The 27855-nt window shown below is 48.4% G+C and overlaps 1 protein-coding gene across 2 annotated transcripts in view; it reads left to right on the top strand.

Moving 5' to 3' along the window:
- Positions 1–93: 93 nt before the first annotated feature.
- LOC142896672 (adhesion G protein-coupled receptor L1-like) overlaps positions 94–27855 on the top strand; it is an 89628-nt gene continuing 61866 nt past the window's right edge. For both annotated transcript variants that reach the window (XM_076038486.1, XM_076038487.1), the window contains exon 1: positions 94–327. The gene's annotated coding sequence lies outside the window, so the exon portion shown is untranslated. The remainder of the gene's footprint in view (positions 328–27855) is intronic.

A 27855-nucleotide genomic window follows, 5' to 3' on the forward strand; every position in this document is an offset into this window, starting at 1 on the left:
CGCATTCTCGCCAAAATCTGCTTTGTCCGTGAGGATCTTCTCCTACCGACTCACTGCCCTCAACATATTTTTTTCTGAAATTATTATTATTATTGTTATTATTATTATTATTATTATTTTTTATTGTTTCCCGTATCTCGCCTTCCTCGTCGGTTCCCTCTTTTAAGATAACAAGGCTATTAATTTTTAATTCGTATGCATTCGCACGAAGACGGCGCGAGCGGAGAGGAGAGAACGAGCGATAAGCAGAGGACGAGCTGGCGAGTGAGGAGCGAAAATGACTGAGGCGCTCGGCAATTAAAGGAAGGAGCGGTTGGAGCGACCGAGGTAAGAAACAAGCACGTTTTCTCTTCCATTTTTTTCTTTAATTTTTTCCCCCCCCTTCCTCTCCCGAAATATTCTTTTACTTCACGTGACACCGGTGCGACAATAATAGCATGCAAAAAGTGCATCGCTGAAATCTTCCAGCATCAAGCTGGGGCCATGTAAGCAGATATATTTATTGATATTTCCTGCTCTGTCAGAGACGGACTTCTCCACTCACTCATCCAGTAGCAAGTTGTTTATTTTTCATTCACAAGGTGTTTCTGCGGTGGATTACTCTGGTGTAACAGTGACGGGACCCCGGTCCGGGGCCTGTGCATCTCACGGTGCTCTGTTAGGTTGTGCCAGTTTTAATTTATGGATAGGCTACAGGATAAAAGTGTGCGCGTGTAAAGTGCGTTTTGCCTTAAGCTAGACGTGAACTGATTTTTAAGAGTGATAAAGGTCAGGCTGGGTGGGGGTTGCAACGGCCTCGGTTCTTATCAAGTGTTAAATTAATTTCCAAGTGTTTATATTCTCAGAGTGGGATGAAGGAAGAGGAGGATGGAAGGACATGGCAGGCGTTTAATTTCCATACCTCCGTGCCATCGCTGCTCATTCCCGTTAATAATCTGTGCAACTTTGATATTTGAGAGAAGGAATCTAACCTCGGTATTAGAGAAGTGTAAGATGAATTTGGATGAATTGCTTTCCTCGAGCCTCCGTGTCCCAGACTACACCATTAATCTTGCACTTTGTCAAATAATTACCTATAGGTCAGCTGCTCTCAGAGGGGTCTGGGGAGCCCCAGGAGCCTTTGAGGAATGTCCCATGGGGTCCCAACCAAAATGTGAAGGGGTTTCATTTTCCGCAATTAAACTAACCCCAAATCCCAAATAGCGGCAAAATACATGGGAACAGCCATGCTTTTCAGATGGTGTCTTATCACCGAAGTCGAGCATAAAATAGCACAAGGGCGGGGAAAGCGAATATACATGTAATCAAATGCACCCCGGCAATGCTGAAAGGTTCATATTATAAAAAAAAAAAACAACAAGGCACAGTGATATTGTTATGCTGAACTAATTCCCAATTTAATAATAAAGCATCTAATAAAAAAAGGCATCAACAGCCTCACACTGTAGCTGTGATGGAATAAATTAAACCCTTTGCCTTTTTGTTTTTTGCCATGGCAAAATTGAACCAGAGGTGATGAGAAAGAAAGATCCTGAATAGAGTTATTTTATTCTGCTAAGGCTCTTCCTCATTTCGCCGGGGCGCGTTGTGTTTGTCCTGCCAATTCTGGGGGAAAAAAAAAAAACCCTGGCATATCTCCTATTCAGAGGGGCTGAATGAATTTCAAATTCTTCAGGTGGTAAAACAGCAATATTGCAACTGTCTGATTGTGTTATCTGTGAATTCAAGAAGCCAGACTTGGGATTGGTTTACTGCCAAACCCTCTGCCTTAGAAGGCAGAAAGATTTATTTCCCCCTTGTCTGTGTGTCACATCACCATCAGAGAAAAAAATATTCCCGACTTTCAATGGGTGAATAATAATCATACATTAGCATGGCGTTAATGATCATCAGACTTTTAATAAGTCACTAATCGTAATTTGATTTTTTTCCCAACGTCTCAGGAAGCTTTTTGCGACACTTGTCTCTGACGACCGCATTATTCTGCTGAACGTGCAGGAGTTGTGACGCAAACACATTTACATTGAGAATTTATACGATGTACTACTGCTCATGTGAAAGTGTGCACGCGCGCGCACACACACACACACACACACACACACACACACACACACACACACACACACATAAACACACTGTATCCAGCATTAGCATGAGCACTATTTGTATGTGACTTTCTCCCTACAGTGATCTTCCCTTGCGTTTCCTTTGCATCCTTGCTTCTCTCGTCTTTGCGCATATGTATGCAGCCCCCTGTAGCTCTTTGACGAGGCTGAATATATTAATAGAAAATAAGCAGAAAAAAATAGAGTGCTCATATGAATTTCAGAGAATGACCTATGACAGCTTAATGTGCTGCATCTTCGGGTTCAAAGACCCGAAGGAAACAAGAGTCAGAGGTTTTAAAGACGTTGAAGGGATCTTGTCGTCATGGCAATGTACTAAAATTCTTTATTTGTACGTAGCAATTAATTAGCAACAGAAATGCATCTTGAATAATACATGACAATAAAGAAATGCAGACGCTGCGTGAGGAGCTGTGTTTAACCCATAGAGGATTTTACAGAGGTCTTTTTAAGGCAGTAGGTAGTGTGAATTCATCTTCTACAGTTAAAAGGCCGTAGGGTTCCAAATATAAAAAAAAAATAATTAAAGCAAAGAAAGGCCATGGCTCTAATGGCAGAATATTTTTGCGTGGTGTTCTTATTTACAAATTAAATTTTTTTTCCTCAGGCTTATTGTTCTGCACGTCCTCAACAGAATATCAAATAGACCGTTGTTCCCTCATCAGCATTGTTTAATCACAAAATGCAAGCCAGAGGAATATTGCACGCATTATTTAACACCACAAGTAAGTAATTTTGATTGGTATTATTACCTAGAAGTTCATGTCCAATATCCAGCTTTGGCTCGCCTCTAATTTTTATATGACAGATAATACTAAATCTAACCCAGCTACTGTACACATCTAATAACGCTGTTGTTTGAATTGGAAATTAAGGGTAGTCTACCACCTTCATTTCTTTAGGGAAAATCGTGGGGGAACAAACGCCATCTGTAGCTGTCAAGTCTGTAGAAGACAGTAGAAGCTTTAAAACTGCAGTCATTGATTAACAGTAGATGCCTTGATCATCTGTTTGCCCCTTGAAATACATATCCAAACATCTAGATGCCTGCTCGTGGAGCATACGCGGATATAACCACGTAAATTGCACGCCGCTTGTTTATTCAGTTTAAGTTGATACAACATCTAGGGGGAAATAATTGGAATGTTTAATGCCGGTGCAGAACAGAGTAGTAAACTTAATCTCATCACTGCCTTTTGATGATGAAAGCCTCCCGGATATGATTAAAAACTACAAGCATCACAACGTTATCCAGTCGCAGACTCTACAGTGGCCCGTGTCGCGGGGGAATTTATTTTGAATAATCATGCCTTTGGTTAACCTTTTTTTCCCTCACTTGTAATTCTTCATGATATTTGCAATTACGGTCCTCTCAAAACAACCTTTTGCGAGTCTCAACATAACTGCATTGACATTTTTGACCTCCTCTCTCCAAAATGTCATTTTGACTCTGCACTTAAATCATGTTTGCACACGCACTACACACTGCGACCTTTTAGTGCAACAATTGTGGTGCTACGTTCGCCACCCTGTGTTTTTTACTCTTTGCTGTTGTACCCAATGAAAATGCGTACGGTCTGGTTGCTTGCTATTATTACAAGATTACAATAAGAAGGCTGAAAGATTAAAATAGTCTATGGAAGTTACATCAGCAGTGATAATCAGAGAGCTGTCCTTACTGCACTCCATCTCATTAAAAGTCTGGGTATCGAGTGGCTGATGTGGCAGCCCTCGGATGCATGCATTTATGATAGTGTAGCATAGGTGCTTCCAGGTACCTGTCTACCCCTGGTGTTGTGGAAAAGGGTAATCGTTCATGCACACTATGTCAAAATGCTGTTCCCTCAAGGCGCTTTTTCCACTCAAATGACCTAGAAACAGTTTATTGTGTGGTGTGAGGCATTTTTCTCCCCCCGCCGCTGCCTCCCTTCACCGCCAGCGCTATTTACCTTGCATTGGTAGCACTGTGGTTGACACAAGCCCGATAAGACTGGCCCTGACAGGAGTGCCATTGTCATTTTAATGACAGTTTTTGGTGGGTTCAGTGTTTAACCACAGCGGACAAAACATTCTGAGAAGAAAAGCTCCTCAACAGCTGTATTTTTTTTGTCGGGGGGTGGGGGTGGAGGTAATTATTGTAATCAGAACAGCCAGCCCATAACACACATTTTTCTCCATGACTATTCGTAATGTGCTGCTTTTCCTCTTAAATGCCTGGAGCATGGACATTTAAAAAAAGCATGATAGCGAGAGAGAGAGAGAGAGAGGGAGAGAGAGAGAGAGAGAGAGAGAGAGAGAGAGAGAGAGAGAGAGAGAGAGAGGGAGAGAGAGAAAAAAAGAAATGAAAAAGAAATGAATGTCAGGATCAGGAGAGGACGGAAGGTTGGGAAAATAGATTGGGGCAAAAAGTGTATAGTGCAAAAAGAGAGGTGGTTACAGGAGAGGGGCGACACTCATGAATCATCTTTGCTGTGGTGCTAAGTTTAAAGGAAGCCAGTGTGAGTCCATTTTGGGAAAGTCATGCTCACAAGCTTTTAGCGTCACGTTTGCCAAGCTGCAGTATCCAAGCACAAACCCCTGGCTCACTCGTCCTTGGGTACTTTTGGAAGGGGCACTGAAGATGCGCGCTTTGGGGAAGCTCATCTTATGGGAGCCCTACCGCACACTAATTCAATTCACTCGCTGCCAGCCTGGGGCATGTGTAGGCGCCGGCATGGCGAAAATGAACAAGAGCAACAAGAGCGCACGAACAGGGGAAGATCGATGAGGACTCTTTTTCATAAATGGAGTGGGTGTTAAATTAGCTGGATGGGCCCATGTAGCAACACACTGGATTGAGTGCCTGGCGTATTTGGTTTGTGTCTATTGACTGAGAGACAACTTGGTGTACAGCAGTGAAAGGACTTAGTGATGCCCAATCAATGCGGCCAATCAGGCCCACCAGCAACTCACTGGGTTTTTACAAGGATTTGCTAGGAGGGAGGGAAGGGGGCTCAAAATTGCATTCTCAACGATCAAATTCTCACCGCTGTTTGTAATGGTCAGCTTTGATTGCCCTTTGATGCCTGTCTGATTTTTCCTATTCACGCCGTTAAAAGTACTTCAAATAGCTGTTATCAGCTCCGTGTTGTTCATTTTCCATTGCTTAACATGTGTTTAATGGGTTCTCAAGGCCGTGCGAGAAGCTGTAATTTTGAATACTCTTTGGAATAATGATTATAAATCAATGTAATTTTGCCCTGGTTGTCTGACATTTTGGGAAATCAGCTATGGCAGCCCTCACCAAAGGTGTGTGTTGTAAATGGTGCTCTCGACACTGTGAAATTGAGCCTGAACTTCCCGGACCAGACGGTGAAGAACACGAACATTCATTGTGAAAGCTGATAGTTTAAAATAAGGTTTATATTCAGATCTGCACTTATGTATGGATTTTTTTTTCTTACTTCTTACTTGTTTTCTTTGGAGGAAAATTGAGTACTCAAGAGTAAATCTGCCACACACCAAGTAAGAAAAATACGGTGCAACCTGCCGTATTAGTCCAAGCCCTGTCTTCAGGTAATTGGAATGTTTTATAAATCCGGTACGTCCGTCCGCAAAAATAAAAAAGGAGTTGCACACAGGAGAGGAGAGAAGGATCAATCGACCTAATAGCTTGTCCAATCAATCCTTATGTTTTTCTGAAAGCTTGACTGAGGGTGCCGGCCGGAGTGGCCAATGAGCCCCTCTAATTGGCTCGGTCGGCGTGGCCAACGGAGGAGGCCTGGTGATAATGGCAGGAGTAGCGGTGGCGCCTTCTTCCACCTGGCGCTCTCACTCTCGCAGCATCAATACTGGCACCTTTGTCCTCATTACCGTCAGGCTGGTGCCATGTACAGACCCTTCATCTGTGCTGCGGGACTCCAATGTTCCTTCATTACGGCACTGTTTACACGATCCATTTCTCGCTTTATGCCACTGACAACTCGCACTCGGTGACTAATACGGGTTGGTGGGTGTGTGTGGTGGTGGGGGAGGGGGTTCTCGACATCCTTCAGGCGACCAACGCGTTTGGCCATGCAGAGGTAGGAAGTAGTGTGTGTGTGTGTGTGTGTGTGTGTGTGTGTGTGTGTGTGTGTGTGTGTGTGTGTGTGTGCGCGCGCTTCTGGCTGCCTGTCTGATTTTCACCTGAGACGCACCTGAGTCATCCCGCTGAGGAAGGCTCTGGTGAGTTCGTATTTGTGTCAGGAGCGTTCCCCTCGGAGCACATGGTGCCCGGACTGGTGCGTGTTCGTGTTTGTGTGCTTCCGTGTGTGCGTGTATCCATGCTGCGCACGGCCAGCCTAGAGGAGGAGGTGGAGGAGGAGGAGGAGGAGGAGGAGGTGGAGGCAACACCGAGGAACAACACAGGACCACTAGAAGCTGTTTGTTTGCCCGTCCGGCAAGATGGGAGTTGGAGGAAAGCGGGGAATGGAAAAAATAATAATAGGATGGGAGGCAGGGTGACGTGGAGGAAATGGAAAAAAAATGGATCTCCAAGACAGAGGTGCTGAGGGGCAAGTATATTCCTAAACAGCTGTTACAACACCTAGAGCCTAATACATACACTGGGCAGGTGCCAGATGAGACAGGAAGGAGGTGCTGGGGGTGGGGTAAAGGGTGCAGTGTGGGATGATGGGAAAAGTCCATAAACACCCAGAGCAATGAACTGAGAGAGAGAGAGAGAGAGAGAGGAGAGAGAGAGAGAGAGAGAGAGAGAGAGAGAGAGAGCATCCGGAGTGGATTAATTAAGGATTATAATTATGTTGGGACTATGTATGTCTCACCTGAGACTGGCCTGTGCCGCTCCTCTCCAATCTCCGTGCCCTCTGCTCCTTCCCACATATGGACACAAACCACAGCAAAAATACTACACACCCTCGCGGTGTGATAGCCTCGCCTCTCCGGCGCCGCACGGAATTAAGAACGGGTGGCGGGCGGTGCAAGCCCCTTTTGTTGTTTGCGGCGCGGGCCTCAATGTGACCTATCATGTTTTTCCATCCATCCACTTTTCATCCCGCACCAAATTATCTCTGGTTAGAAGGATCTGGGTAAATCATTTGCTATTAAATAGCAACACTGTATTTGACTTTCACATTTGTAAGGGCTGTTTAAAAAAAAAAAGGGAAACACAAAGTGTTTGCCGGTAAGATCATTTTGTAAAGGTGAAATTAAAAGAAATAATAGATTCAAAGAAACAATGAAAACTTAGAAAATGAGGCCAATGCGAGCAGCCACAGATGGGGGGCAAAGGTCATATTTTCTGATGAGATACGTCGGTTTGTCAGTAAGGATACGAACGCGCTTGTAATCCAATTAAGATCGCTATCGCACCGCTCGTGCTCCCGATGTGCTATTAAAGTACGAACGTGAACCTCAAGGCATATGTTATGCGACCACAGAAGAAAGACACTCGCCAGACCACAGCTTAACCTCTGGTCTTCTCTCTCTCACTCTCTCTCTCTCTCTCTCCCTCTCATTCTATCACACACACACACACACACACACACACACACACACACACACACACACACACACACACACGTGCCGATGCTCGCCGTGTAGCCACAGATGAGGCATTTAGGGAACAGAATGGAGAAGGATTTAATTGAGTCTTTGATCATTATAGAATTACCATGTGCCTTCTTGGCACCCTGGTTATTGTTTCATGGATTAATCATTTTCATTCCACAAATTGTGGAATCCACACAGCAAATCAGTGTGCCGCCTGCTTGACATAGATATGCAGTCGGAGCAAGGGAATTTTAATGTGTTTTTGCCCTCCCACGCCCCACCCCAACTCCACCAATTGGCTTTAGCCGCCCAGGCGACTTGATTTATTTGAAAGATTGGTTTTATTGATTTACTGAATTAATGTGGTGCCAGTTTAATCAGCGTGCCATGGAACTATGCAGAATTTGACATCTCTATGAACTCAGATGAATTGAGTGTATACTATTGATCCGGCCATCCACAGTATTTATTCAGTTATTTGTCTAAGAGCGGATTAATTCAGTGTGTACAAAATAATGTAGGTGCGTTGCCGTGCGAGTGTTTATGTTTGCGCGTGTCTTCCTCTCTCGTCTGCACGTTGGGCCAGCTGGTAATTGCATCTGTTATGGATTGCAGGCTTCATCCTTTTATTGGAATTGCAGCATTTACAATTTATACCCTTTCTTTACTGCACATGGGAACGCATGCTGCTACCGCGTGTTATAAATGAGGCACGTGCAGTCTCAGCACATGCGTTGTGTTCTGCATTAGGGAACATGCATGTCTAATGCTCAGACAAAGCGCAGAGGCGCGTGCACAAACGCACACACGCATGCAATTACGCTCAGCGGTGTCCAGTGTGGGTCGAGTCATCGTGTAACAGGAGTAAACGTTGTAATTGCGGAGCGAATTTCGTCCTGAGCCGCGTTCAGTGCCGGTGGTGGTGGTGGCAGCAATAGAGCAGTATCTGTCAAACAGGCCCACAGAAGAGAGAGTACTTCTCCAATTAGAGCAAACTCCAAATGGATAAGGATACTTTCTGACAGCTGTCTCATACAATTTGACTGCATGTGGAAGTGGAACATTTGTTTTTGTGGAGATGTTTGTTTAGACTCATTATGCATGGACGCACAGCCTTTGCGCATCTCTCTCTCTTCCCATCCCATGTGTAATGGAGGACGCCCAGCGTTGGTGTTATGCACGCGGTGAAACTCGACTGTCATTTGGCTGCCTGCATTCATAACGCTTTACTCTATTTACGGGACAATGTGCACAGACCTAGCTCTAATCCCACGGGGCCATTTGAGTGCACAGTGGTCTGTCACAATGGACTGGATTAGAGAAAATCATCAGCAAGGAAAATTATGTCATTCTCAGGTTTTGCTCCTATGTCTGTGTAAGCAGACTGTTGCTTCTGCTATTGGAGTTTTCCTGAGAGTCGTCCAAAGAGAGCGACGCCTCTTACTGGAGGGTAAGAGCAGCCACGTAATAAAATACTGCATAAATTCAACTCCCGCCGCTACTCTCTGTTTATTCAAACAACATGGGTTGCATTTTCTGATTCAATTACCATACAAAGTTCAAATTCAAATAGCGACACTTAATTCAACTGACGTTTCTGCGTTATTTATACGACACCGTAAAGATTAAAGAGTAAAGCTACTGTGCGAAATATGCAAAGTTTTACAGGACAAAAACACAAGTTATGTTTATTTGACATTTACTCCAAAGACATTTAGGAAACCACCATCTGCAGCCTTTTGCAGATTTTCCTTCTGTCAGACAACACATAACACTGAGCCGAATTAAAGCCAGAATTGGAGAAAAGATAATGCAACTGGCTGACACCAAAGGCAATCTTTTTGCTGTGCTCAGTCTCGCAGCTCTGCCGCTGTAAGTCTCTGTAAAGAAGCGTTTCTCCGCCAGCATCTGCACGGCTATCGGTGGAAAAACAAAGCAAAAACACATGTTTTTCCAGGGCAACAACAAAGGGCCTTTCATGTTATGACTGATTGCGAGTGATGGTGCCCATGTTATCAGGTTCAGCAAACCCATCACAACAACACGAAGACAGATTGTCTCTTAGTGCTTCTCGTACTGTGATGAAAACATTTTAGTTGACTATTTTTTTTTTTTCGTATAGCGAATTACAAACTATCGCTGCCAAACCAATCAAGTTATCCAGCCATAGTGAAACATTTGCATTGAGGCCACCTTTCATTTCTCCCTGATTACTATGTTTATAGGAGCAAATAAACACACATATACACACACACATATACAACTAAATCCCACTTTTCAAAAAGCTACATTAACCTTTCTTCCTTTAACACCTCAAATGATCATCAATAACTTTTTTCAAAATATATATATATTTTTTGCTTGGCCTTTCTTTTATCCTCTGTCACAATTTACTCTGCCCTGAAAGAGTCTATTTGCAGTCTAGTCAGAAATAATTATAGTGTTCCTGCCCACGTAGGTACTGGTTGGCTCATTTGCCATTTTCAGTTTACGGACCTGAATGCCTGTGTGCTCACTCGCTCCCCTAATATGTGCCTGTTTACACTCTCTTACCTCTGCACCGTGCACTTACATGCACCTGCATGGACTCCCCTTCCGCTGCCAAGTGTACTAATGTTTGCCCTACACTCACCTTCCCTCCTGCTCATTTGACCCCCCTGCTCACGTTGTGATGGTAGCAGATATGGATGGAAATACAAATGACCCCTCATGAACCCAGATATTGAGCTGCTTTAAAGCTCGAGGCTTTAGACACTATCCCTTCCTTGCTCCATCATGCTAGGATAAGGAGGAGCCAGGGCTTCTCACTACACTGAGCTTTGCAGGATTTATGGCCCCCGTCCTCGGCAGCTATCTTTTCTCCTTGTCGCCCCCACCCCCCACTCCCCCACTGGCTAGAATTAGCAGGCGAGGAAAACAAACAAATTACAAGGGAACAGACGCAACAGTTAATAAGCATGTAGTGACATGACGGGAGCGCTTTTCAGAAAGATGCGGACAGAGAAAGAGATGCGAGGGGTAGGATATAATCTTCTTTCTGCCTTTCCCTCTAATTTCCTTATGCCCAACTGTTTGGTCTACCCTCTGTCGCTCGCCAGTGGGGCTCTCGGAGGAGATCATCTCCGAGCATGGGCAGTGAGAGACAGATGGGCGGATGATGGATCTGACGTGATAGACAGCGGGGTGATGGATGGCTGGCTGGCTGATAGGGGATTAATGCAGGGCCGAGGCCACTGCAGCACAGCGGATGGCTTAGTGATAGATAGATAAAACTGACGAGCAGATAAACAAGAGACTGCTAATCCACGCCCCCTTGATGGACAGAAAATCAAAGTGAGGGGAGCGAACCTCAGAGGCAGAGGAAGACCTTGATGCCACTGCTGGGCGCGGTGGTTTCATGGGAGGGGGATGTAAGTGGACCGAAGGTGAGGTCCATTGAGGGGAGTGAGGGGGCTGACAAAGACAAGGGGAGCCGTCGTCTTGTCATCACTGGTCAGAGATAGCTGATTTTGGTTAAGTGGGGCCAGGGGCTAGGCGTATTAGTAGACAGCGGGAGTTTTTGGGACGTGGTGTGGCCGGGAGCAGCATGTGCGGGTGATATGCTATTTTGAGTGATGGCAAACTGTTTGGCTCCAGAGGTGAGATTGGGCAGAGCAGCAAATTGGCCATGGCGGGTGGTGATAGGATGATTGGATAGCAGAGAGTGTGCTAGGTGGGGACCGAAGATAGCGGTGATTGTTGTGCTTGTTGGTAATTTTAATGCACTTCCCTCCGCAGAGCAGCTTAATCTCCTGTGTAATGTATGAAAATAACAGTTCTGGTTCTCTGTGTTTACGCGTTTCTGCCAACTGGTGAGTTGGAAAGGCCATCTGTGATGTAGGATAGGCACAAAAAGAAAAAAGGAGGGAACAGAGTGGACGACCAGCCAAGAGAGAGTTCCCCCCCTGAACGTCGGGAGCAGCCTGCCTCTCCGTGCATTAGGAGGTAGTGCTAAGCTTTTTCTCTGTTCACCGTTTCAGGGGACCCCAGGGGTTCTGGCATCGATCGGGCGTTCTCAGAATGCACTTCGGTGTCACCTATTTAAACACAGTGAGCCACTAGCCAACAGAGACGAGCCTTTATTTATCAAGCCTCTGATTTTGGCTGCACGGATGACAACCTGATTAGCACTTAAAGGAGCTCTTAAATCTTTTATTGGAACGGGCGGAGGCAATCCATACAGAGTCAGAGCTGCACTCTTTGCCAAAGAGTTATGCTGGATGAGCGCAGGGGTAAGGTGAGGGGCTTTCTTATCCAAGGGGTTAATGGGACAACCTGACTGCGATGCGCCACAAAGACAGGCGGCCATGAAGAGGGAGCGAGGGGAAGTATATGGCTGGGAACAATGGCTGAGAAGCACAAGGAGGGAGTGGATGGGAACGAGAGCCATCGTGAGCGATGAGTGGTGGCAGAGATCGAAGGACCACATGAGAGCAGAGAAAGTGGCTGCGACCATGAACGAATGTGGAATGAGTGGGGGAGAGCTTTGTGACAAAGACGAGGCCTGAGCAAATGAACAAATTGCTAAACAAACAAGTGTGTGTGTGGTGTGTGGTTTTTTTTGTTGGTTTATTTTGCAGATTGCATGGTTCGTGCGGGTGCAAGGCAGAATGAATGAGTGAGAAATGATGGAAGAGACTAAGTGAGCGGGTAATGGGGGTTAGTGATGGGTGTGTTGACAGAAAGTGTCAGCTATAACCACGCTGACCTGCGAATACAGGCTGCATGCACAAGTGGCTGAATTTGAGCGCTAGCCTGGAGGACGCGGACCGAATGTAAAACTGGCTATGAATTAACAAGTTGGATGTAATATGAATGAAAAATCTTAAAAAATGTATATATATATATATATATGTACAGGCATATGGTGTGTGATGACGTGTTGGATGTGTAAAAGGAAGTCTGAGTCTTTCAGTATCTTGTGCAGGAAAATTTGAAAACAGCAGAATATCTGATCTGATTATAACATGTTACTATGAGTGAAGAGCAAACCGTGTACCCTCTACTTCCTCTCTTGTCATGCTGCAATCAAGAATTCATACAAATCTGGACGCCCAAACCTTTTTACCCCGCAGGAAACAGTTTATCTTCAATAAATAGATGATAATTCACTTAGAAGCTGAATAACAGAAAAGCTCTTTGAAAGAAGATTCCCCCGGCTTGGGATAAAAATCACTGATGGCAAAACACTCTATTTGACTGTCTGTGCAAAGCTGATGGCCTCCTGGTGTAGGGACATCCGGGACAAAGGTCTGTCTGTTCCGCGGCCCTGAAATCCTTCGCTCCTCGCGCATACCTCTCCTTTGTATGCAACTACAGCGAAAAAAAAAGGACTGCCCAGTGAAATGTCAAGAAAATTTGCATGGCGTAAGCGCACGCACAATGTTCGACCGTCCCCTATTCTCTTTGAGCCTCTCGCTTGTCTCTCTCACCTTCTTGTCTGGCATGTCTTTATCTCAGGGCCCTCTCTCCACTCGTCGCTGTCCACACACACACACACACACACACACACACACACACACACACCAAGCTTGTCTGACCGTGTTGTAGCCTCCGTCAGGGCCCCAGCGATCAAGCTCCATTATTCATGCCGTATCGTTTCGCCCATCGTCCCCTCGCAACGCCGCGTCTGAGGCAGATTTCCTTGACTGTCACAGTGCGAGGCTCGGCGGTTGGAAATGGGATTAGTCTTAAATGGAATTTAATTTTTCACCGTTGTTTGTCTCAGAAGCGTGTCTGCCACCCAGACGCCACGATGCGCCTCGGTGGCGCTCTCAACCATTGTGCGCTGTGTGTCGTGCCGGAGAGAGATTACTGGCGCGCTCGCACAATGGCAAGTGTAGCATTTGTAATGTGCTGCACATGTGCGAGGCTGTCTTGCTTTTTAGAGCACTTTAATGCAATTACGCTGCCGTTTTGCACTGTTTTATTTAGAAAAGGCTTGTTGTTGGCATTTTACAGTCAGCATGGAGGAGGTGATGGCAAGGTCAAGAAATTCCCCCCAAAAAAACAACCCATTGAACTTTGTATACTTTTGACGGGAAATGATATAGGAGCGGTGAGGCAAAAAAGAAAGAGACCAATAAATGAATAAATCTCTCACTCACTAACCAGATGTCAATCGCGTGCAGCTGCCATGTCTTTGACGTGTAATTTCTGAGCGGGTGAATTCGTAACTATTTCACTGAATGAGAGCCGTTGAAGTGCTAATCAATGTTTATGGATCGGCATCCAAAGACCTGCTGCGCTTCACATTAAATGGTGGCACTTGGTGGCTTCTGTGCGCATTCAAGGCGCAGTGGAAGCTCTTATTCTAGGCTGCTGGGACGCTTTGAAACTTTTCCCTTTTCTCCCCGCAAACGTGTGTACGTGCATTTATAACATGTTCATCTCTTGGAATCGAGGAGAGCGTTTGTGTGTGTTTGTGTGTGTTCCAGCACGACTGCAATGCTGACGCACAAGCAACATTTACATTTCCTGAATAGCAGCTGGCTGGCTGGCTGATTCTAATGAATTCTGGTTGCGGTTTTTCTGACTTCCCTGCTCTCTCTTTTTTTTTCCTCTCCTCGCGCCTAACACAAACATGATCAATACTTGAATTAATGCGCAAGTTAAAAAAAAAAAAAAGTCAAAACATGTTGCTCTAGCCTCAGCCTAGCACCCACCCCGACAACCCTCTCTTCTCTCGCAGATGCGCTTAGAGGAAGTCAAGAGAGGACAAAGGAGAAAGTGGAGGCAGCGGAGCGTGCACGCGGGAGGAAATAAGCATTCATTTATAATGAACACGTTATGGGGGTAAATTGGAATCGTTCAGCTTTTTAGAAACTGTCATTTTTTTCTCCTCCGCTTTTATTTTTTTTCTTACTGCTGCTGTATTAATTTTAGTAATCATTAGTCAAGAGGTAATTATGTCTTGCTGCACGGGTGATGCCTCTTGTCAAGGAAGGCAGCGGCGTGGTGAATGACGTGCGCACTCAAGTGTTGTGTTGTGGCTGCGAGAGATGTTTGGCGAGGGTGCGGGGGTGGGGGGCGGTTGAGGACGTCAAAAATGAGCAGACAGCCCTACAGGTGCGAGCGTCGGCTCTGGGGTGTGTGGGTGTGTGTGTTTGTGTGTGTGTGTATAGGGGAGAGGGAGAGAGAGAGACAGCTAGGTTTTTTAGTGCAGTGTTTGCGCGCGAGTGACAGGGTGTGAGGCTCAATAGGCAGAACGGTGATTTGTTGGTATTGTATTCCTGTAATCTTCTCAGATCAGATCAAGCCGCGCCAATAATGCAACACTGAGCCAATAGCGCACTGCTCCTTCTTCATCTCTCACTTCTCACTCTCGGTGCTCACCCCCAACACCACCACCACCACCTGCCCCCTCCCGAATCCAACTCTCTCCTTCCCACACACACACACACACACACACACACACACACACACACACACCTCCCCGTTCCCACCCTCTCTGTGCCCCTCTTCCCTCTTCACTGCAGCGGGAGCCAGCTTTGCTGCAGAGGGAACGATGGAGTAAAGATGGAGAGGGAGGGAGAACAAGAGCAGGGGAATAAGAACGAGAGAGTCGGGGAAGATGGATGGTGAAAAATCACGACAGGGTTGAGAAAGAGACTTAGAGACTGGAGACGAGATTGAAGGTGGACTGGCGGGACTGAACAGCCGACCATTACTGCTCGGCTCGGGTGCGTTCCTGGTGGTGCCTGATACTGAGTCAAACAGTGCTCTTTCTCCCCCGCACACACACGCGCACACACACGCACGCACGCGCACACTGGCCACAAGCATTTGAGTTTGTTTTTGGCCAGTACTGGGCGGCGCTTGGCAGAAGGAATTAAGCCTAACAACCGTGGCATCTGTCTCAGCAGCAGGAGAGTCCCGCCTCCCCACCCACACATGACCTGCCCCGCTTCCATTCACTGGGCCGCCCGCTGCCAGCCTCAGGATGGGCCGCTGCCTCCGCTGCTGCCCGCCCGTCCGTCCCCGCCCCACTCCCGCCATGCCAGCCACTCTTTTGCCTCGTCCGTGTTTCTCCCCCCCCCCCGAGCAACAACCAGGAAGCCCCGGCGATATGGCTGCTTCAAATATTCATAGCGGCCACGCCACAACGACACGGAGCAGCTGCCCCCCTTTTGTGTTGCAGCCTCTCCATTTTGAAAGGCGATTCTGAGGCCGTGCAGCCGCCGTTAACCCGAGCGCTCCGAGTTAGCCGCCCCTCGGTGTGTGTTGTAGGCGAGAGGCCGCGCCTCTGGTACAAACGGCCTGACCTTCCCGACCGATTTGTGGATGAGGCTAAATATAAATGCTTATCCTTCCCCCTTTTTGTTGCCATCCTCCTTCATCCACATCCAGCACCTCCCCCTCACCCAGAGCTGGGCCGTAACCACTGGCCCGGCAGCGGAGGGGTCACGCTGCTTAGCACCCAGCTGAAAAGCCAAACCAGAGCTGAGGAGCAGCATCGTAGCTCACATGCAAAGGAGACGGCGATGCTGGAGTTGAGGCAGGTGCACCACGGTCACACACACACACACACACACACACACACACACACACACACACACACACACACATCAGAGTCCAAGCTTCCGGGGGCAGAGAAGTTCTACTACGCGTCTCAGCCAAAGGCTCAATGAACTTCCATGCGGAGCGTCAGCGGATGCTGCAGTCTCCCTTCAACGCCCACTCCTTCTCTCCTTCTATCCTTCTCTGCGCTCATCTGCTCGAGTTCCACCGCACACTCGCCCGCTCTCTGTAGTTTACATCCCTCTCTCCTTTTCAATTTCTTTTAATGAACACCATCCCCCCTCACTTACCGCGCTGCCCTTCCCTTGCAGTCCTCCTGCAATTTATCCGCCTCTACGCCCGCTTCCTGTGTTTCTCTCCTTTCGAGACACTTTTTCTCGCTCGCTCGCCTCCCTTCTCATCGTGCCGAGGATGCCTGCCAGCTCTATACGTCCAGCTGCCGTGTCCTCTGAATTTGCTCGTTGTAGCTCAAGATTATTTCTCTGGAGGGACACCTGCGTGTGCCCACCGCCGCACTGTTCTATCCAACTCATCGAGGGACTTGGAGTGGATCTCGACTGCTCGGAGCTGCAGCTGGATGCTGCGGCTCGTGGCAAACAGGTGGCCTGCGGGGAGAGCGAGCGTCACCAGCGATAATCAAGACGGTCGGGTCGCGGCACTTCTACCTCCGTCTTTTCCCCGAGCTGCGACGGCACCTAAACAACAAGCCGTTATTTGCTAAAGCGCGCCATCAATATCATGAAGTTGCGAAGCTACCCGAGGAGCCCACCGACCGCCGGCGGCAACAAAGATGGATGGGACGGCTGCCGGAACTAATGTGGCAGCCGAGTCTCAAGACGTGCACTTGAATAATGTGCACCTCGACTTGTGGAGCTCGCTCTTATGTGATTATTTTAACAGCATCGGGCAGCCACAAATTGGCATTGATCATTGTTGGTTGGTTGGCTTTTAACAGCTGTGGCCTGGGCGTAATGTTCCCGTCAGGGGAAGGGGTTATCACGTGACCCCCTCTCCCTCCCTCCTCCCGTTTCTCCTGCCTCCTGTCCTCATACCTGTTAAATGGCGAGCCATCGTTTTTTTTTTTTTGGAGGGGTGTTAAAGGAAGGAGGGGGTGGGTGGGCGGTGAAAGAGAGCGATGCAGCGTGCAGCCCTTATTAGAGCTGTCCTCTAAGGCTGCCCTCTGACTGATTCCTCCTGTAAATCTCCCCTTTAATTGGAGAGGGCACAAGAGGAGAGGTGCTGCCTCCATCGCAAATGTATTCTGTGTCTCCGAGGATGGATCAGGAAGAGACAGGGAGAGAGCGAGAGAGAGAGAAGAGAGAGAGAAATAGAGAGAGAGGTACAGGCACGGCGGCGAACGTGTGGGTGAGGACTAAACACAAAGTCGGCGATATCAACATGATGAAGGCTCGAGAAGTGCAAAAGACATATTTACATGTGCCTGGCGGGGGGTTGGTGAAGAGGTGGGTGGGAGTGGAAGGCAGGCAGGTTGAGGAGACGAGAGAGTAACGTTGTAATGGAGGGAGGCAGGCAGAGGGAGAGAAAGAGAGATAGAGAGAGAGAGAGGTGGTGCTGCCGGTGGTGATGCAAGGATGGGGGGAGAAGGACAATGAGTGAGAAAGAAAGCGTAATGGAGGGAGGCTAAAAAAGAGATGGCTGGCTGTGAAAGAATAGAAGGTACGTGCGCCTGCGTGCGTGAAAGAGAGCGAGCGAGGGAGGAGGAAGGGAGGGAGAGAGAGGTAGTGGAGAGGCAGGCTGATTTCACCAGAGTTGCAGCCCTGAGTGTCCTCCCTTAATGGGGTTGCCATGACAACAGTGTGTAATAGAGTCAGGCTGGTGCGGAACGTGGGGATGTGCGTGCGCGCGTCTGCGCACGTGCGTGCTTTGATCCCCAAGTGATTGATTGTCTGAGAGGCGATATACTGTACAATGTAACACAAGTGCGCCGCCTCGGGCGCGGTTTCTTTCTTTTCTTTTTTTTTTTTGCTTATTTATCTATTTATTTTTTCCTGAAAGGTGGGCGGCGGCTTATTTCTTTGCCGCTGTTCGTTTTGGCCGCGTGTCCTTGCGCGAATGACAAGCGAAGGGACGACGGCGGGAGGTGGGGAGCGAAGGAGCAGCGGCAGCTCCGTCGTCTCGTCTCGGCAACGCAAACTGATGCGCGCTGACCACGTCGCGCTGCGCCGGGCCGGCTGGCCGTCTGATGTGACGACGGTCAGGTGACATTGTGTGCGCGCGCCGGGGCCCAGCTGTTACCGAGCAGAGGCCCCCAGAGTCCCGCGGGACTGCCAATCTGTCATCATTATATTAATGACACGCAAAGCACTGCTAGCAATGTCATCTCTTGTGTGTGCCAAAGCTAACGAGCGGCGCCCTAATTGTAAAATTAATTGAAAAACATTTTGATTAAAGACCACCCTCCCTTCTCCGGCCTTCTTCAATCTTCATCAGCTCTCCCTTCTCCTCTGTGCCGCCGCCGACTCCCGACCACCCTGGCTTTTGTCCCGTGTTAGTCTCCTCTCTGGAGACGCAGATTACGGATTCACGGTCTCCTCTTACTTATTTCTTTTTTCCCCTCTCCCACAAATGCATCTCCGGCCTTCTTGCTCATGCTACGGTTTAACCTCTTTCAGAGTCGGCAAATATCCCTCCATCACCATCGTTTTGTTCCCTCCCTTCAACGCGCTCCTGCAACTCCCCGTCTCTTGTGACTTTCGTTAGGCAAATTACAACTCTTTTATGTGCTAAATCTGCCTCCTCGTTCCCGCTTCCCTCCTCCTCCTCTTTGTCTTTTTCCCACCAGACTCCCCTCTGAGCTGCTGTCTCTCTTGTCTCTTTCTCCTCACATCTCCATTACTGTATGTGCTACGCTGCGAGCGGGCCTGCATATGTATGTGGTATGCGGCGAGGTGTTGTGTCAGCTTTTGCCTCTTTACTCCACTCCCACTCGTCTTTTAGCCCTCTGACTGTTTCCTCTGACTCTAATTCACCCGCAGTCTTTATCCTTCCCCTCTATCCAGCAAAGCCCCGGAGCCGGAGGGAAAAGGGGAGCAGTGATACGGCCAGTGTACATTTCCACTGCTCTTTTGTTCTCCAGGCTCCCCTCTCATCTTACCTCTTCCCACTGCTCGCACTCTTCATCTCTCCAGTGTGGGCTTAGCTTTTCTTTTCCTCTTTTTTTTTTATCCGCTTATTAAAGCATCACAGCAACATGTCGGCCTTCCATGCACACACACATACACACGCACCTGCCCGTGATGTCCAGCACATGTCCTAATCTGATTAAGTAAATGACACATGACTTGTTGCTGCTCCTTTCTGTGACTGAGAGCAGTCGGTAGGTGCGGAGTGCCGGAGCAGATGGTGTGGTGCGTGAGACTGTGTATAGACTGGGACAATGGGAGCACAAGGGCTCATTAATGTCAGCGGCTGCATTAATGATAGAGACGAGGAGGAGGCATTGATCATGAGGGTGTAATCAATAATGGGTCATATCGACCGCTGTAACACTTTGTCACCGTGCGGATCGACATCCCTGCTGGACGCCGGGCTCCTAGGGGAGAGCGCCACTGTCGGCCGCCAGGCTCCGAGGTGAGGTGCACAGGTCACACTCGAGCGGTCAATTACACGGGCGCTTTAACGGCGCACGTTTTCAACGTCGACCTTTAAAGACCAGAGACTGAGAGACTGAATGGAAACATTAGCCGGGGAATATACAAAATTAAAGTATTGTCTCAATCACGCTGGCAGCCTGCTCTCTTTCTATCTCATTTCTGTGACTCAGACGGTTTCCCAGAGAAGAGTTGGTAGTGAGTGAAACGACAGCAAAGTGACTGTAACAATAGGTAGAGTGTTGCCATGGAGACGCAGCACCACAGCTCGGCGGCGTGGCGATAGCACAGTCTGTGCCGTTCCCTTCATTGCGAATCCCACATCTGAGTATGAAGCAGGAACAGGTGTGATCAACAGCTTTCTTAAATGTAAGAGGGGATGGGGTTCAGGGAATGTTTAGCACCAGGAGGGATGTTTTTCCTTCCCGTCTCTCTGTCTCGCTCTCTCAATTGAGAGCAATGCTTGCTCAGTAGTAATGATGACCTTGGGGAAAGAGCGTGAGACAGGGCCTGGATCATTGCTGGCGCACATTAAAATGCAAGGTGCGGGGGGGGGGGAGTGGTTGTGGATGAGCAGCGTGCTGGAAGGTACAGCGTTTAAGGTGAACACACTGAACGCAGACTTTGATTTCGTCCATTACAAGTGTTTGGCTGTCGGCACACAAACCCTCAGCCTCCTTCTCTCTAAAGTCTAGCGGCAAAGAGGAGATGGCAGCGTTGGACAAGATGTTGGTCGTGTGTGTGTGGGCTTGGCCCAAAGGCAGCTCAACCAAACAGCTGTGTGTTAGTGCCAGTGAGTAGACATTTGGTCCACTCGACCCATAACGCTGGCACACGGGGCTGGCGGAGCGACGTCCAAGTCCTCCTCTCAAATCCTCAGTCCATCCGTCCACCCCCTCTCATTGTCCCCGGGGCAGCAGCCGGCCTCGGCTAAATACTGATCTGCCTGAACAGGCACAGGTGCAGCGGGGGGTCTGTCCCGCTGCCAAATGTTGTGCTTGCGGTTTTCCTTTGGGCTTACGAGAGGGTTGAGGGAATGAAAAAAGCTGCAGATGCGAGTGTTTGATCAGCCTGCTGATACAAGAGAGGAGGGGAAAAAAAGGACGAAAGGGGCGAAATGAGAAAAAGCAAAAGGATATTGAAACGACCGGCAGGAATAATTTCCATCGGCTTGAAACGCCAGTCGGAGCAACGGTGCAATGATTCCAGAAGTGCTGTGCAGCCTCGGGAGTCATCGGCGATTGAGTAGAGGTCTGCTTGTATGTCCAGACACCGGCAGTATGCCTGCAGCTGTCCTTGGGGAGCTGTGTTTGGTGCAGAAGTGTGTGCCAGAAGTATCTTTAGAGGAGCGTGCTGCAGGCGTCCCTTTGGGAGTGCAGGAAGGGGAGGGAACGGAGCGAGTGCTCTGGTTTCATGTCTCAATCAGGGAAGCTTCAGGAGTGCCTCTCAAGGCTCGAGGAGAAGCTAACGTCCATTTGTAGTGTATTTAAAAGAGAATGCTAGCACTTGAAGGCTGCTTATTGCTTCGCATTGCTGAACAGAGAGCGAGCGGGAGGAGATACATCCGTGAAAGCACCGAGAGACTGACACACACAGCCAGCACGGCGAACCTCCCTCTCTCCCCGGTCTCTCTCCCTTTGAATGCCCTTGCTTTCTCATTTGCTTTATGTCTCCCAGGACAGTGCTCAGAAATGTTGAAATGGGGCCTAGCCCATGAAGCAAAGAAGAACAGTCATTTAAGCCAAGTTAAACAAGGGCACTTAGATTTTAAAAGGGGCCATAATCTTCAAAAAGCGACGCTTTAAAATCAATTGACAAGACATATAAAAAGTAAAGACAGATTCGAGAGAACCGCGTCGTCGCCGGATCCGACTTTTATGAACGAGGAGGTTTTAATTGAGCGTCATATTTGTTCCGCACGTGCTTCTGCGCACATGCGTGGTTCTCGCTCTGTGATTATATCTCTGTGTGTGTGTGTGTATGGGCGTTTGCCGGGCAGCGCAGGTGGACTGGATCAGTATCTAGAGCAGCACTGAGCCAGTGATTCAGCCCGCACAGTTTGGGCTGGAATCCAATCAGGGCAGCCATCTGGTGACCAATCATGGACTGACTGTGATGTCACAGAAACAAAGCTCCAGGATGCAGGAGCGAGCTAGGAGGGGTAAGGGAACCACACTGAAACTGCTGCTGGGAACTCGGGGGATGAGGGAGCCGTAGCTAAGTGAGCGTCAGCGGATTGGATGATGAGGCATGAGGGTGCAAACTGTGCTGCTGACTAGAATGCTGGGTCACTGAGACCAGCCCGCTCTCATTTTGGAAATGCGGAAAGTGTTGTGCTTCTTCACTGATAGGCAGGGATCATTGGGCCGAGCACGAGCTTCACTCGCTGCGTTTCCATGACAGTTTTTCACAAAATAAAAGTGATATTTTTGAAAATTTCGACTAAGTACAATTTTGCTGATGTTCCCACTGAATGGTGTGAAGCGCATAAGCCGCAATTCTCGTTGATCTTCTTTTTTGGTTGTTATATTTTTCTCTTTGATTACTAGTAAAAAGAATATTCTGTCTCCTCCTCTGTCCAAAGTTAACGCTCTATTTTCACTTGGAGCGAACTGGTGACGTAACCCTGTACGTCACGTTCGGTGACAGTTTAGCAAAGTGTCTGTTTCTATTACCAGTTTTTAATTGTGATATTTAGGTTTTGCGAAATCCCTGGGGTAATGGAACCGCAGTTACTGACGTTCATCGACGAGCAGTTTTTCTTCCCCCCCCCCGTCTCGTCCGTCCAGCCTGTTTACTGTTGATGAGTCGTGGAGGAGAAATTGTCATTTGTCTTTCTTTCACTTTGCGGTTGACGGCAATGACACTGGAGCCTGCATAATTAGGCCAATGTACTCTTATATGCGTGACTGACAGCTCTGTCAATTCTAATGTGATTAATATTTCAAGGCTCCCTTCTGTGCGACTGTGTGTCCATAATTTTAAACAGTCTAGGAGAGAGAGAGAGAGAGATGCAGCGAGCCGCGCTGGTCTGCAGCACCCACTGATTCGCCCTGATCTGTTCCCACGGTGGAAAGGTTGCCAGGCTTTTACACCACTCGCGGTTAGCGGGCCAGAGGGGCGGCGGCGGCGGCGGCGATTGACAGATAGAAAGGCCCCGGGAGAGTGGCTGTCACGACTCAAAGTTCCTCCGTAGGGCACCAGAGGGGACGGGCGATGGTCTGCCAAGAGAGTCTCACTGCAAGTTGACCTTAAAAAAACTCTGTACAGCGCCAGCTCTCGCGCTAACGCCCAGGTATGTGAATATTTAATCGGCCCTTAAGCAAGCTGTAGAATATTCCCGGGCCGTTTGAGGGTAGCACGGCGCTAATGTAGCGGCGTATTGTGAAGTCTCACAGCAGGTCCCGGTCAATTTTTTTTTTTTTTAACATTAACATATATGGCCGGAAATCTGAACAAGCTTGCAGTATTAATGCAAATCCCCCATTCAGCGTGTACAGTAGTAGCGTGGGCAGCGGAGGAGGGATCTGCTGTCGCGATTACTAAAACCAGTTAAATCCACCCCCCTCCCTCTCTCTCCCCCTCCCTCTCCCCTCCGGTGCTTATCTGATCAGTGGAGCGACCAGCTCGCCCCTCAGCGCGGGATTTAATATCAAACGCAGGACGTAAGCTGTGTTCAATAGGCGTGACGCGGATAAACACCGGCGGGGGCACGCAATGCCTTGTCGTCGCCACCCCACCCCTCCCCCCACCCACCCACCCGCTTTGCATACGATGCCAGCAGGGGTAGGAGGAGTGTGGTGTTTTGACATCAGTACGTACGCAGGTAAACAGTGGGGAGGGAGCCCACGAGCTGGACCTCGCCCGCAGACTCACACAGAGAGTGTGAGACCAACAAATGGAGGGGGTGGAAAAAATAGTTGGGATGAAGGGGGAAAAAAAGAGGTGAGACGGAGGCAATCGTGCAGAGAGAGACAAATCCGAGGGCCTCGCTGGAGGGGAAGGAGTCGCACAGTGTGTGTGTTGATGTGTGTGTGCGCGCGCGTGCGCCTACTCCACCGGCCTGGTGACTTCAGGTGTTATCTTCTTAGCCTCCAGACGTGACAGTGAGATAATTAGAAATGTTAGTACCCACTGGAGGTTGCACCGGGCTACCAATTCTCTCTCTCTCTCATTTGCACTTGCTCTTTTTTATTGTTCATAAACACTCGCACGCACACACTCACCGAAACACACACACGCACACTATCTCGGATTCTATTATCCCTCCTGGCCTGCATTATGAATGACACTCTTAAAACTGGGAACGACTCGGCCGTGCAGCAGTGGATCACAATTAACGTCGGCGTCTGGCATCTGTGGAAATGATTGTCGCGGACCCATTTAAATGTGAAGATAACCCCTTCCGCTTTTTTTTTTTCTTCGACTTAATAGGAAATAGTTTCTCTTACACTAATGTCTATCTGTGTATACGATAATTAATTGTTTCATGCGTTTGTTGCAAATTTGATAACTCATTAGAATCGGGGGAAACTTGGCCGTTAACTACAATATTACGACGCGAACAGGGCGGAAAATGGATTGAAAGAATTTAATTACTTTCAGGATTAATCACACCGCAAGATAAGTATTATGGATGGCAAATAGCAGTTGCGTTTTATTTCCTTGAACAAACATGGACGGTACACATCGAGTTCTGATGAGGCAAACACTCGCAGCTTATTGTAGCGGCGGGACATTTTTATCATTCTGACAAACGCATCTCGGCCGTGGGAAAAGGAGCAACAATAAAAAAAAAAAAGAGACATGCTCACTCAACTGTTTCACATGTAACTAAAAAAAAAAAAAAGTGAGGTGAAGCTGGGAGAGGATAGACAACCTTGTTTGCCCTCCCCTGGATCACGATCAACATGCACGGCAGAAATCCCTGTCCCAAAGGTGGACGTGGGGACGGCTGACACCGAGGACTCCCAGGAATTCCCCCGCCTTTAAATTAGCTTTGTAGCCTCGCTTACTCAGCCAGCGCGGCACAAGCTGTGGCGCAGCGTGTGAACACCGGTGATAATGAAATGGCACACCATCGACATCATTGAAGATAATCTTGGCTCATTTCATGCTGGGACACATAATCCCTGAATTGCTGGGAACAACAGGAAGAGCTAATTCTTGCCAGAGCACAAAGATAAAAGCACGACGACGACAAAAGACCTCACAACAAAACGCCGCCCTGTTATTACTCCCGTCACTCCCACTGCTCCCTGCGTGGAAGAGTGAAGGAGCGTTACAGTATATAGGTCGGTTTGCAGGGAACAGATAGCAGGTCAAGGCAAAGTCTCGTCGGAAGACTTCTCAAGCATCACTCTAATTGAGCGCCATGTAGTTAATTGTTTGTGCGTAGGAGGGGAGAAATCAATCTGTTTTCTCACTGCTGTGACTTCTAGGCCCTGGGGGTGAGAGACTGGAGCTGGCAGACACATGCAAACTCACACACACACACACACACAGACAGACAGACAGACAGACAGACACACACGTGCTGTTCTGCCAAAACAAAAAAAGCAAAAAAAGCAAAAGCAAATCCCCACACCATGCCCTGCAAGCATAAACTTGCACACTCGGGCCCACCCTTCCTCCACAGGCGCATGCACTTGAACGTGCGCATGCACACTCCCCTCCTCAGAGGGAGGATGATGTGCATGGGGGTTATTGAGTCAGGGTAAAGTCAGATCCATCTATCGATCGGCCGCTCGCTAAGAGAGGAGTCAGGAACGTGAGACCCGCACAGGTCAGGGGGCCGGGAGACTGGGAGGGGGTGGGGGGTGAGAGATAGTGAAGGAAAGTGAGAGAGTAAAACCCACAGATCTTTTACAAGCTCCCCACCCCCCACTCATCCTCTCTTAATGCAGAGCCAATACTCTGCCGTTCACGTAGATGTTCGGCGGAGCTCTGCTCAGCCACGTAAACAATAGAATTCATCTCTTTCACCGCGAGATCGACTCGGCCCCACATTTCCAATCAGCGGGCGGAAAAAGAACAGAGAAACTCACTAATAGAAAGTCGGTGCGAGCTACCGACGTCAATTAACATAAAAATGAACTTGCTAAATAATGGACTCATTTGCATATGCATCATCAGCTTACTTACATCTCATTAAGTTATATTTAGAGGTGTTTTAATTTATGACTCAGCTATGCTGTCGGCTGCTGCCTTTGTCGCGTCGGAAACGAGTGAAGGGAAAAACAAATAAGCGCTGCCTTCTCTCTGTAGTTTCCCTGAGAGGAGGAACACAAACTGTTTAAACAATTTATGAGGAATTTCGCAGTGAGCGAGAGTCACCTGAGCCATTTGCTTTTCTCCACTGGCAGAATCAAAGCCGCCAGCTCAGGTCAGATCTCTTCTGAGCCACCACACGCACCTCTACCATTGGCTGACAGGATACGGTGGAAAATATGTAAACTCTCACCGCATTGGTCGAGAGTTGTTTATTTCACCCTCTCCTCTATTATTGATGGTGGCGAAGCTGGCTGGTTTTTCGGATGATGAAAACGGGATAAGAACTGCAGGGGGAGCATGCGAGCGCAAAATAGGGGTGGGGGGTGGGAGCGCAGAGACGCAGATATGTGGTTGGTGGGTGGGGGGTGGGGGGTGTTGATAAGGTGGAGGCGTACAAACAGCGCCATCCTTCACTTGGATCGTAGCAGCGGGCGCCATGAGATGTCTGTTGATTCATTTCCCCCTTTTACTCGCTTGGTTCCCTTTCTGTCTTCTTCTTCTTCTTCTTCTTCTTCTTCTTCTATTTTTTTTTCTTTTTGCGAACAAAGGCAAATGGCGGGGGTGATTCAGAGTGACCAGACGCTCGAGACACCCGCATCGGGAGGGGTGGAAAAGGTCACACAAAACGGGAGACTCTGTGGAGACCGGCGAGCGGAAAGAAATGTGTCGATGAACCGATGCGCTGGGAGCCTCCTGGGAGAGCCGGCATGAAGGCGAAAAATGAGTATTTAGAAAGAACAAAAAAGCAGGGGATGGTGTGTTAGAGGTGTGTGTGTGTGTGTGTGTGTGTGTGTGTGTGTGTGTGTGTGTGTGTGCATGCTCGCGTGTGTGCTTCTACAAAATTTGAGGTGCGCATCTGGCTCGGCGTGTCTCAAGGCATGACCATTACGCCAACACGCGTAAATGCCGACAAACAAACAAGCGCGGCGCCGGCCCGCCAAGGTGATGGATGTGTCTGTTAGCTGCGCATGCGCCGACTCCTCCGCTCCGAGTGGTGGCGGGCGGGGCGGACGGGGAGCTAGCAGTCAGGAGCCAGCAGACTCCCTGGATCGTCTCCACGCACTAATGGGTGCTCACCTTGTGTGGATTTCCGTCAAAGCGTTTCCAACGTTGGTAATTAACGAAAGCAGGCAGTGGAAAGCAGCACCTGTTAGCGGCACCCGGCTGACGGAGGACTCGAGCTTGGCGCTCTGGGCTGCGTCTCCCACTGCTCCTCTCTAATAAACAGATCAACAACGCCCATCCCCTCCGCTGGCTTCCCGGCATGAACATGTGCTTCCTTGTTGGATTGTATTCATCATCGTGAGCGAAAGGGGGCGAAAAAGTAGATAAGAGGAGGGAGATTTTTTTTTCTTTTTCAGTTCAGCAAAAACATGCCTTTTTTTTTCGCAGACAGACAGTGAAGGGACAGCTGAATGCATCGACGACTGTGAATCATACTGCCTTTATCAAACCGCTCCTTTTCTAATATGCACGCATCAGAAAGGTGGCTGCCTTTTCATTGAAGCAGATTCATAGGAAGGATAGTCTTTTTCTCAACTCATTCAGCTGCTTCAGAAATACACCCTATACGCAACCTAAAAATAGATCTGGTTCCAGGTTCCTATTTTAGGGTGTTATTGGGACAGTTCGGGGTTCTTTTACAAATGTGGTGCTTCATCTGAGAGGATGGAGCAGCCACAAGTCCATTCCAGTCCGCCACTGGGTCTTGGCACCCAGTGGCGGACTTGGTTTTGCAGTGCAAAAAGTAGAGAAGA

The sequence above is a fragment of the Nelusetta ayraudi genome, unplaced genomic scaffold (assembly GCF_046127955.1).
Source record: "Nelusetta ayraudi isolate G7.1 ecotype Tasmania unplaced genomic scaffold, CSIRO-AGI_Nayr_v1 ptg000057l, whole genome shotgun sequence".
NCBI lineage: Eukaryota > Metazoa > Chordata > Actinopteri > Tetraodontiformes > Monacanthidae > Nelusetta > Nelusetta ayraudi.